Source organism: Pongo abelii, chromosome 13 (assembly GCF_028885655.2).
Source record: "Pongo abelii isolate AG06213 chromosome 13, NHGRI_mPonAbe1-v2.0_pri, whole genome shotgun sequence".
NCBI lineage: Eukaryota > Metazoa > Chordata > Mammalia > Primates > Hominidae > Pongo > Pongo abelii.
This window is the reverse complement of record NC_071998.2, coordinates 94,273,624-94,285,915: the sequence shown is the minus strand read 5'-3', so window position 1 is coordinate 94,285,915 and position 12,292 is coordinate 94,273,624. Positions and strand designations below refer to the sequence as shown.

At 33.5% G+C, this 12,292-nt stretch overlaps 1 long non-coding RNA gene across 1 annotated transcript in view; it reads left to right on the top strand.

Annotated features, from left to right (window-relative positions):
- LOC129047965 (uncharacterized) overlaps nt 1-12,292 on the top strand; it is a 176,717-nt gene that overhangs the window by 88,286 nt on the left and 76,139 nt on the right. Inside the window, exon 6 of the long non-coding RNA XR_008509905.2 lies at nt 5,863-5,960. This is a non-coding gene — a long non-coding RNA (uncharacterized LOC129047965). The remainder of the gene's footprint in view (nt 1-5,862; nt 5,961-12,292) is intronic.

The following is a 12,292-nucleotide window of genomic DNA, read 5'->3' as shown; positions in this document are numbered from 1 at the left end:
CCAGTCTCTACTAAAAAATCAAAAATTAGCTGGAAATGGTGGTGTGCTCCTGCAGTCCAGCTAGTCAGGAGAATGAGGCATAAGAATCGCTGGAACCCAGGAGGTGGAGGCTGCAGTGAGCCAAAATCATGCCACTGCACGCCAGCATGGGACTGTCTCAAAAAAATAAATAAATAAACAAATAAATAAATAAGGAAATAATAGAGTGATGGAAAGTTGTGGCAGAAAATGAGGTTTAAGGATGATGAATTTAAAATGACAAATATAAATTGTGAAATATTTTAGTGCAAATTACATTTAAGCACATTTGCCTTTTAAAAAGATTGAAGTAAGAAATGATTTAAAAAAAAAACACCTAATATGGTGGAATGAACATAGATAGAAATTCAGGATAGAACTCTAAGGATAGAAATGTTAAGATGAGGTGACTGAGACCCTATAAGAATGAGGGAAAGGTCAAAGATGACTCGTTGGTTTCTAACTGCATGGTGGAGTGATTAAATGGTAGAAGAGAAACGTGTGTAAAAGGTAAGTTTGATCAGAATAATTTTGAAGTGCCTGTAAGACTTCATGATTGAGAAGTGCACTGTATGAGGATTGAGGGATCTGTGTTGGAGGTCTATGTTTGGGAGTCATTCACAAACTGACATTTTGAAAACTTGGGTGTAAAGACTTGAATAATCAATGAAAGTTTATTTAACTTATATGTTGTCAACAGCCACTTTGAAAAGTTGTTGATGAACTTGCAAGTCAACAAGTTGGTATAACTTGAATTGGACAGAAAGTCTGTGAGAAATTTGGTAAACTCTTTGATTAATGAGAATGAGTACCTGTAAGTCCTGCATCAACAGGCAGCACAGAAGAGAAAGTGTATTAGTTATAGTTTTTAAAGGAAAAGCAGTGTTTGTAGGTAAATTTCGAATAGTAACAGCCTGAACTCAGAATTGGTGTCTTAAATATGTTATTTCTAATCCCAAAACTTGAAATATATAGGGACAAATTCTTGAGAAATTCCCTTTCGAGAGGAGCAGTAGTGGTGCTCTCAAAAAAAAAAAAAAAAAAAAAAAACTACTGGTTTTCATTATGGCAATGATTGTAGTATTTTCTAGACAGTTTGGGGATATAAGTGTGCTATTTATAATGAAAAGAGCAATGTAACATAGGGCTTAAGGCTATGAATAAATAACTGGTCCTAGGTTTTCAAATGGAAACCTGTGGTGGAATGGTGCTAAAGCTAGCAGCTATATCCACCACGTCTGGGAGTGCAAAGCTTAGAAGATCCTCCTGCATAGATTTGTTTTGTATTCTGTTCATAGAAATACATTTGGTGTTATAGGGTAAAAAAACAGATGAATATGTCAATAACAAACATAGCAATAATTATAATACCAATAATAATCATCACCATCATAAGACTTCCATTGTAATGAAAGAGGGTTAGTCACTTTTAAATAATTTCAGCTCTCGTTTAGTAATTAAGGTTTTAAATAAAAGACTGTCTAAGTTTTGGTCTTGTTGTTATTCCTTTGGGCAAAGGACAAGAGTATATCTTTTTTTAATTGAAGTGAACATTACAAAATATAAAATTAACCATTTTAAAGTGAATAGGTGGGCACAGTAGCTGACACCTGTAATCCCAGCACTTTGGGAACCTAAGGCAGGAGGACTGCTTGAGTCCAGGAAAATAGTCGAAAATCAGCCTAGGCAACATAACAAGACCCTGTCTCTGTAAAAAAAAAAAAAAAATTAATTAATTAGTCAGGTATGGTAGCACATGCCTGCAGTCCTGGCTACTTGAGAGGCTAATGTGGGAGGTTTGCCTGAGCCCAGAAGTTCAAGGTTGCAGTAAGCTATGATCATGCCATTGAATTCCAGCCTGAAATGTCTCTGCAAAAAAATTTAAAAAGTGAATTATTTGGTAGCATTTAGTATATTCACAATGTTGTACAATCACCACTTCTATCTAGGTCTAAAACATTTTCATTGCCCCAAAATATAACCCCCTAGCCCTTAAGCTGTTACTCATCATTATTCCCTTCCCTTCCCTTGGCTACTGGCAACCACTAATGTGCTTTCTGTCTCTATAGATTTACCTACTGTGGGTATTTTATATACATTGAATCATATATGTGACTTTTTGTGTCTAGCTTTTTACACTTAGCAAAATGCTTTTGAGGTTTATTCTCATTATAGCATGTATTAATGGTTCATTTCTTTTTATTGGACAATACTGCAATATGGAATAATTTTATAGAATAATATTTCATTGCATGTGTATACCACAGTTTGTTTATCCATTCATTTATTGATGCATTTTTGGGTTGTTTCCACCTTTGACAATTGTAAATTGTGCTGCTATGAATATTCATGTATTCAAGTATCTGTTTTAGTATGAGTTTTTAATTATTTATGTTATATATTCAAGTATGGGCTCTCTGAGTACTCTGGTAATTGTTTAGCTTTTGAGAAATTGTCAGACTGTTCTTCTTAGTGTCTGCACAATTTTATGTTCCTACCAGCAAAGGTTCTAATTTCTCCACATACTCTTAAAGACTTGTTATTTTCTGTTTTTTTCCCAATAGCCCACCTGGTGTATATGAAATACTATTTAATTGTGATTTTGATTTGCATTTCCTTAATAACTAATTATGTGAAGCATCTTACTATATGCTTGTTGGCCATTTGTATATCCTCTTTGGAGAAATGTATATTCAAGTCCTTATGCCCAACTTTGTGTTTTTGTTGTTGAGAAGGTGGCAGGATATATGTAGCCAAAATAGGACACATATAAAAGAAACAAGTGTTCTTACCAAGAAAAATGTGAATGGATTTTGAAAAACCAAACAAATATGTACCACAATAATTTTTTGCTTTCTTGACTCAGAAAGGATATATTTTGGAACTTATTGCATTGATTGTATTCTTTGAATTTAAGGGGTATTATAGGTAAGAGCCAGATATCTTTCATGGTTGTAATTTAAACTGCGCAATATTTGTTGATTTATCGTTTAATTTATCAATAACTTGTTTAATTCTGTGATCACTGTAGATATCTTCTATAACGTTATTTTTGTCAAGTTGCTGAAAATCAGAGTGCATGTATTTTCTTCATATCTATGTCTGGGTTGAAAGAATAGTTATGGTTGAGCGTGGCGGCTCATGCCTGTAATCCCAGCACTTTGGGAGGCCAAAGCAGACAGATCACCTGAGGTCAGGAGTTCGAGACCAACCTGACCAACATGGAGAAACCCCATCTCTAGTGAAAATACAAAAATTAGCCAGGCATGGTGGCGCATGCCTGTAATCCCAGCTACTCGGGAGGCTGAGGCAGCAGAATTGCTTGACCCGGGAGGCAGAGGTGCAGTGAGCTGAGATTGTGCCTTTGCACTCCAGCCTGGGCAATAAGATAGAGACTCCAGTCTCAAAAAAAAAAAATAAAAGAAAGAAAGAAAGAATAGTTACATAGTAGTTACATAGTAGATCTGAAGCGAACACTTTCAGTACATCAATGGCTACATTTTGAAAGTTATTTATTATTTATTTATTAGATACATATTTGGAAATCTTGATGGGAAAATATTGAGGGGTTAGGACATGATTTTTTCACATTCAACATAATGAAATTCAGGTGGACAGTGAACTGAGAGAAGACTCTAGCCAGAGTTCACTAAAGTGTTCATACAACACTTACAATTGAATTATGAAGTCTTGTTTGGAAAGGAGAATATTTTAACATTATGCATTTATATTTGAATCAGTAGAAAAGGCTTTGAATTGCCCATCTGTGACAAGTACGGAAAATATAACACTGAAATGAACTCAAACAATTCTCACAGGGTAATTTTCTGAGTTAGCGGAAGCTGTTACATTTTAGTCACCCATGGAAGAAAATCCTTAATCTATTTAATAGTTCTGCCTTTTTTATTTACACCTACCTTTGTTCCTTCAGTATAGATAAGTGAATTCAGTAGACTTGCGTATTTCTTCTGTGGCGGTCATTATTATCCAGAATACAACCAGGCTAATAGTAGCAATTTCATTCCTTATTGTCAGAGTAAAATGCTACTGATGATGTGGTTTTTATATGCTTGTGGCTACTTAAAAATGAAATATTTCTCAAAAAATATTAACATCACAGTATATAATTGAGATAAAAAACCATTTATTTTATTCCCAAATCTATGCCTGACCTTAAATATATTACAAGTCCAGCAACTGAATAATGCCTACGAACAAATGGCTAATGTGCCTTTCCAGTTGGTAAATGAGTATACTGTGCTTGTGTGAAAATTTTTGTTCTCCACCTACACATTTGTTTGTTCAAACTACTGCTTTTTAGTGATCATTAAGTGAGAAATCTCTCACTCCCTAAATGGTGAGATAGCAATAAAAGAGCATTATTTCTCAAGTGTGAGAGGTCCACATTTGAATTCCTATTTTTACTCTTTTGTAACTTTATAACTTTGGCAAGTCTGGTAACTTCCTCAATCTTCTGCTTTTCGTTTGACTGTTAGTTTGATTAGTAACTTACCATCCTACAGAAAGATATTAATAATTTCTCTTTTATTCATTATTCCTGCATGAGCAACTGCATCAACCATAAATGAAACTGTTTTAGAATAAATTTATGCCATGAGGATTCCAGTGATTGAAATGATTTAGTCTGGCAGTATTTCATTTTTTTTTTGTCATCTATCTCAACCACAAGGGCCAATTCATGATCTCTTGGTTTGAATTTATGACTTTGATATTTACTCTACCTGATTTTGTGGGTGTTTTTGTTCTAATGATGAGTTATCAATTGTCTTTGTTTTCATCTCTACAACTAGCAGATTGGTTTTGTTGTCAGACCATTACTCAGATATAATTTCATTACCTTTTCTTTATAAATGTATGTCATTTTAATTGCTGAGTGTAAGCCATTAGAGTCACTACACTTTTTGCTTTTTAATGGGAGGTTGAGAGAACAATTGTATCCAATGTTCTAGAAACTCCTCCTCATTTACATCTTCTCTACCAGAAAATAGTTATTAATTAATAATATTTCAAATTTATAATGACAATAACATTTACTGAGTGCTTTCTGTGCCAGACCATGATTTAAGCATTTTATACAGGATGTCACTTAATCCTTACGTTCCTGAGAGGTTAGTACTAATATTGTTTCTATTTTACAGATGGTATAGAAAGGTAAATAACTCATCCAAAGCCAACATGCAGTAAGAAGTTTTAGTTTCTGGGTAATTATTCCTCAGTGGTTAGTTAATTTATAGTTTTCAACAGCTGAAAGAATGTAAAACAAACAAACAAACAAATAATCTCAAACCCTAAATAATGAACATCTCATAGAATTTCATACAAATGTTCATACAAAGAGGATACTGTAAACACTTTAATGTAATAATTCTTTCCAAACATACTAGGAAAACTCTAAAGACAGCTGAAGCAGATGGATCAAGACTCATATACAAAAATAAGAAAGACTTGACTGTTTAATTATTTTTATTTAGTTTGTTCATCATAGGTATACTCGGGAATGTAGGTAACATCTAAAAATTGCTTAAATTCATAGCTTGAGTACTGGATTCTATCTAGTTTTGCAATTTTTGGTTTTTCACTTAATAATAGAGTCAAACTCTAATCTGCTTGCCTTTTCAGGTTGTAGGACTCTATCAATATCTATTTAAATAAACACAATGTTTGAGAGAACTCTCCCTATTGCTCAGTTTTATCTGAAGACCAATATTGTTTGATCTAAAATGTTTTCCTTTATGGCATTTTAAAAATTGTTAAATTATTCCAACATTTTAGAAAAATTACGATATTTCCACTAAAGATTTTATTTTCTTCTTTTTTTTGTAGGCAAATTGAACACATTTGGAAATATTGGATCAGCATTGCAGCTATACCCTTTAGACAGGACACACACTTTCCAGTTCTCCTTGACAGAGAGGCTGAAGGTAGGTTATCACTCATCATCAAATGTCTTGAGGATTTTTTAGAGTAAATAAATATTTCCCTCTTTATATGTTTCTAGCAAAAGTTCACAAAGGAAAAACAAATCTGAATGAGCTAGTGTTTCAAAAAAGACTGAGAGACTACATTTCTTTGTAGAAATAAATATTATTATTGTTGTTTAATAGGAAAGCAAAGTCTTTGGTACAAAATGTGTATCTTTTGTCCTATACCTACCTTAACCCTATAGGTATTTCAGTTTGTAACTTCTGGTCTGGAGATATTCAGCCATGTAAATGCTTCTGAATCTTCACTTCTATATTTCTATCAACTGCAGTTTTACAGTAAAAATGTGGTTCATTGTTTTAACCCAATTTTCAGGGTAGGAATGTCAAAGAAATGCATCAGTCACAGAAAATTAAGAAACAGCCATACAGTACCTACTGGCCTAAGGAACTTAATCTGTTTCCCAAATCACTTGACTTACTGTCTAGGTCTTTTTTTTTTTTTTTTTTTTTTTTTGGGTCCCACTGAGGAATATCAAGTTCAATATCTTTTCCCTGCAGAATTCAAATGAAATCAAATTGTCTTTTCTTTCAAACATAAATCCAGTAATCAATATCTGGTTGGCAGGGTCTTATATGGATTATTTCTTGAAAACCAAAGACAATAATTGAGTTTCAAATGTGCTTAACGTTTCAGGATGATACATGGTGAATGCAATGGAGAATCTTTTTCTGTCAATGTAGATTTCTTAATAGAAATTCACTTAAATGAGGACCTATCAATTTGTAGTAAATTATTTCACTCTACTTTAGAACAAGCTTTATTGAACACATGTCTGCCCCCTACACAGAATAAATTACGTCTTGGCAGTGCAATTCATTTAAATAAATATTTTCTCTGTTTTAATTTTAAATAAGTCCTTACCATCTGCTCTGTCCTTTAGTTAGAAATGCCAAACAACATAACTTACTATTGTGCCATTTACAAACTGCAGACAGAGAAGTGATTTGGTGCTTGGCATGTTCTTGTTTTTAGTTCTACACAGTCAGTATTTGTTTTTCCTTTTCTCATGCTTCAAATATAATGGGAGATGTAATTCTATTCTGACATATTGAAACCTTTCCCAGAAAGAAAGAAACACAGGGAAGGAAGAATGATTAATTCAAAGACTAAACTAAGGCCATATCTGCAGAAATGTGGTGTACCTGAAGGATTGTAATCATGCAGATGAGATGTTAAACCTAATTCTATGAGGCAGATGCCATGCAGATTGCATTGTAGCCAAGACCCTTAGTAAAGGAAAACCTATTTGTCTTATAGGAAGAACAAAAGACATTTCCAGAGAAACCAAGAATTAAAGGTGCATTCACCCTGTCTGCATCTTTTGATAGACTTCATATTCTAGGAGCATAGCAAAAACTACTCAAATGTTAGAAAAGCATCACAAACTGAATAGAAGAGGAGCGTAATAAGTCTGGTTAACATGAAAGTTATGTTCAATTCAGCTCAGTGTTCATCAAGCCCTTTCTCTGAAGAAGTCACAGCATGAAGCACTTAGCTGAATACATCCATAATGAAAATAAAAGCTGCTGGTTAATTTTTTAAAAAGAAAAAGAGAACAGAAAACCCTTATAACATGTTTATATGAAAAATTCATAAAGAACTAAAATTAGTAATTGGAAATTTATGATATTTTATAAAACCAGAGCATAGGAGCCTACAAAGCCTTGGCTATTCTGCTAGGACAGGCTTCCCACATTGTGGATGGGCACTCTCTTGAGATGTTTCTTGGAATTTTTCTTAGTTCTACATTCCACAGCTATCTGAGAGCAGTCGCAGCTCTTGAGGATACTGTACTCCGGCCAAGGCCAGACAAATCTGGGTCTCCTGTTCCAGGATGATACAGTGATAAGGGTGGTCAGTTTTATAGAATTAAAACATAGACATACTTAAGTTTCCTTAGGCACTGAAATCTGTGGTTATGTCTATTTCATTATAGTATTTCCCAAACATAACATAAGTTTTCATCTTTTCATTTTTAAACCTTACTTAATAGCAATTATCTCAGGTAAACTCATCTATTCTACATTTTCCCTGTGCTAAAACCACTCTTCTCTTTCACAACATATAGAGTGGGAAGAAAAATGTTGATATTTAAAACTAAAGTAAAAAAGCTACAGAAGCTTCTACTATTTCAGACAAGTAAAATAATTCATGCAAGGTGATACTTGTTTTTCTGTTTGATGTCAACATAGGCACATCAGTAGGTAACTTTCCTTGGTCATATGAAGTCCTCAAAAGAAACAATAATTTAGAAATAAAATTACAAAGCTTAGAAATGTTACGCTATCTACATACACAATGAAATAAAAAACTGGAATAAAAAACAGAATTGAAAAAAATTATATGCCATCTGGGTATATAAATAAGCAAACAAAAAATACTCTTTCTCTTTTAAATAATTTTTTGAGTCAAAGATAAAACCCAAAGTGAAACTGCAGTCTATTTAGTATACCAAAATATAACAGTGATGAAAACAGTACATATCAGAATGCCTAAGGAATAGCACTATGACAGCTCTCAGAGGGAAATTAATTACATACATGCACAAATAAGAAAGAAGAAAACAAACTAATTAAACATTTGATCCAGAAAGTTAGCAAAGGAACAAGAAGATAAAATGGGAATAGAAAAAAAGAAATAACAAAGATTAAAACAAAATAAATAATTGGAAAAATAGTAGAACACCTCCTATTTTATGATGAAACTAGTATTAATCTTCACAACAAAGACGTTACACAGACAGGACACTTTCGGGGCAACACAGAACTGAATTGATATATAATATCCAGACATTTACTTTCATTGCCAGCTTAAAAATGTAGGATATTAATGCTCAAAGAGATTAAGTAATTTACCTGTGATCAAAACATTTCTTTTCTTTGCAGTGCTTCTACTTACTGGTAGAGTAGCCATTCTGTACTCCTGTCTATATTTCCAATCTCTGTCATCTTTAATCTCCTATTTTGATATTAATATACATTTTCTCATTTCCTTTCTCCTTTTTTTCTTTTCCTTTTTTTTTTTTTACGGAGTCTTGCTCTGTCGCCCAGGCTGGAGTGCAGTGGCAAGATCTCAGCTCACTGCGACCTCTGTTTCCCAGGTTCAAGCAATTATCCTTCCTTAGCCTCCTGAGTAGCTGGGATTACAGGCTTTGGCCACCAGGCTTCGCTAATTTTTGTATGTTTAGTAGCGTTGGGTTTTCACCATGTTGGCCAGGCTGGTCTCAAACTCCTGACCACAGGTGATCAGCCTGCCTTGGTCTCCCGAAGTGCTGGGATTACAGGTGTGAGCACCATGCCCGGCCTAATACACATTTTCTTTCTCAAATTATTCTCTGAGCACTAAAATATTTCCCATTTCACCTGTCTTCATTGAGAAGTTTTAAAATAACAACAACTGAACTTCTATTATTTTACTCTCACTAGTAAAACTTCATTTACCAGAGTTTTTTTTTTTATAAATTCAAAATGTTAATCGTATTTCCATCACAAGAGATCTCATAGAATGGTGGGGTATACTTTCATTTATTTTTCTATCCCCAAGATAAGCTTATTTGAATTCTATTTCATTCCAAGTTGAAGATACTGTGAAAAGTTGCCTAAGTGTTACTTTTCATTTTCATCAAAATGTATCATTCGCTACATTTCTTTTTTAAATATATTTAAGGGAATTTTTTTAACTTTTATTTTAAGTTCAGGAGTACATGCATAGGTTTTTAAATACAGGTAAACTTGTGTTGTGGGGGTTTGTTGTACAGATTATTTTGTCACCTTAGTAATAGGTATAAAGTCTAATACCCATTAGTCATTTTTCTGGATCCTCTCCCTCCTCCCAATATCCATCCTCTGATAGGTCCTACTGTGTGTTGTTCCCCTCTATGTGTCCATGTGTGTTCATCATTTATCTCCCACTTATAAGAGAGAACATATGGTATTTGGTTTTCTGTTCTTGCGTTAGTTTGCCAAGGATAATGGCCTCCAGCTCTAACCATGTCCCCGCAAAGGACGTGTTCTCATTCCTTTTTATGGCTGCATAGTAGTCTATGTTGTATATGTACCATGTATTTTTATATGTACCAAAATAGATACGTATTTTGTTTTCTTTATCCAGTCTGTCATTGATGGGCATTTAGGTGGATTCCATATCTTTGCTATTATAAATAGTGCTACAATGAATACACATGTGCAGGTGTCTTTGTAATAGAATGATGTATATTCCTTTAGGTATACACTCAGTAATAAAATTCCTAGGTCAAATAGTATTTCTGTTTTTAGGTCTTTGAGAAATCACCACACTGTCTTCCACAATGGCTGAGCTGATTTACACTCCCACCAACAGTGAATAAGCATTCTGTTTCTGTGTAGCCTCATCAGCATCTTTTATTTTTTTGACTTTTTAATAATAGTCATTCTGACTGGTGTGAAATGCTATCTCATTGTGGTTTTGATTTGCATTTCTATAATGATCAGTGATGTTGAGCTTCTTTTCATATGATTGTTGGTTGCATGTATGTCTTCTTTTAAAAAGCGTCTGTGTATGTCCTTTGCTCAGTTTTTAATTGGGTTGTTTTTTTCTTGTAGATTTGTTTATGTTCCTTATAGATGCTGGATATTACACATTTCTCATATGCATAGTTTGCAAAGTTTTCTCCCATTCTGTAGGTTGTCTGGTTACTCTGTTAATAGTTTCTTTTGCTATATGGAGGCTATTTAGTTTAATTAGTTCCCATTTGTCAATTTTCACTTTTGTTGCAATTGGTTTTGGTGTCCTCATCATGAAATCTTTGTCTATTACTATATCCTGAATGGTATTGCCTAAGTTGTCTTTCAGGATTTTTATAGTTTTAGTTTTACCTTTAAGTTTTTAATCCATATAGAGTTTTTTTTGTTTGTTTGTTTTTTTGTATGTGGTGTAGGAAAGAGGTCCAGTTTCAGTCTTTTGCATATGGCTAGTGAGTTATAACAGCGTAATTTATTGAATAAGGAATCCTTTCTCCACTACTTGTTTTTGTCAAGTTTGTCAAAGATCAGATAATTGTAGTTGTGTGGCCTTATTTCTGGATTCTCTATTCTGTTCCATTGATCCACGTGTCCGTTTTGTACTGGTATCATGCAGTTTTAGTTACTGTAGCCCTGTAGTATAGTTTGAAGTTGGGTAGTGTGATGCCTCCAGCTTTGTTCTTTTTGTTTAGAATTCCCTTGGTGATTTGGATTCTTTTTGGTCTCATATAAATTTTAAAATAGTCTTTTTTTCTGGTTCTGCCAAAAATCTCAGTAGTCGTTTAATTAGGAATGGTATTAAATCTATAAATTGCTTTGGGCAGTATGGCCATTTTTCTGATATTGACTCTTTCTATCCATTCGTATGGAATGTTTTTCCACTTGTTTGTGTGGTTTCTGATTTATTTGAGGGCTGTTTTGTAGTTGTACTTGTAGGTATTTTATTCTTTCTGATTCACCACATTTCTGACATCCAGATTAATTTATCAATTATTTTAGTAAATTCTTCTTTAGAAAGACCAACTTAGTACTCCAAACCATGTAATGTTTTATTTTCCAGAAATCTGGTAAGGTATACGGACATATTTATTTTAAATAATAAAATACCTGGATAACATGAATTTCTAATGGAAATCAAGTTTTGGTTTTTACCTGCATGCATATTCCAGTTTACAAAATGAAAGTAATTGAGTAATTTTTTTGAGTAATTCTTCACAAAGAAGAAGAAGGAAAGGAAAGAAGGAAGGAAGGAAAGGAGGAAAGGAGGGAGGAATGAAAGGAAGGAAGGAAGGAAGGAAGGAAGGAAGGAAGGAAAAATATTGTTTTGGCAAAACCTCAACCCCTTACTCATTAGACAGGTAATGCTTTTTATTGTCTTTGTTGTTGTTGTTTCTTCTTCTTCTTTTTTTTTTTTTTTTTTTTTGGTAGGATCAGTGTCTATTGTCCTTGTTTTTTATGTCAATGTTGGAAGAGAAGCCAAAGCAATACTAGAAGAAAATAAACAGAGAGAGTGAATGAAGAAATTCTGTAGTAAAATTAAAAGAAAGTAAAGCCAGAGTGACCTCCAATAAGTGAAAATGAAGCTCCCTATCTATTAGAAAAATCAGCAAATGATAGTCTGGAATCATAGAGAGTGAATATGATAGGCAACTAGGCACACTTGCCAGCTTATATGTTTTCCCCAAAATATATTATGTTGAGTGAGATCAGAAACGTGTTTTTGTCTAGCCTTAATACTCGTGAATGTTGCTTTCATTGTTAAGCTGGTG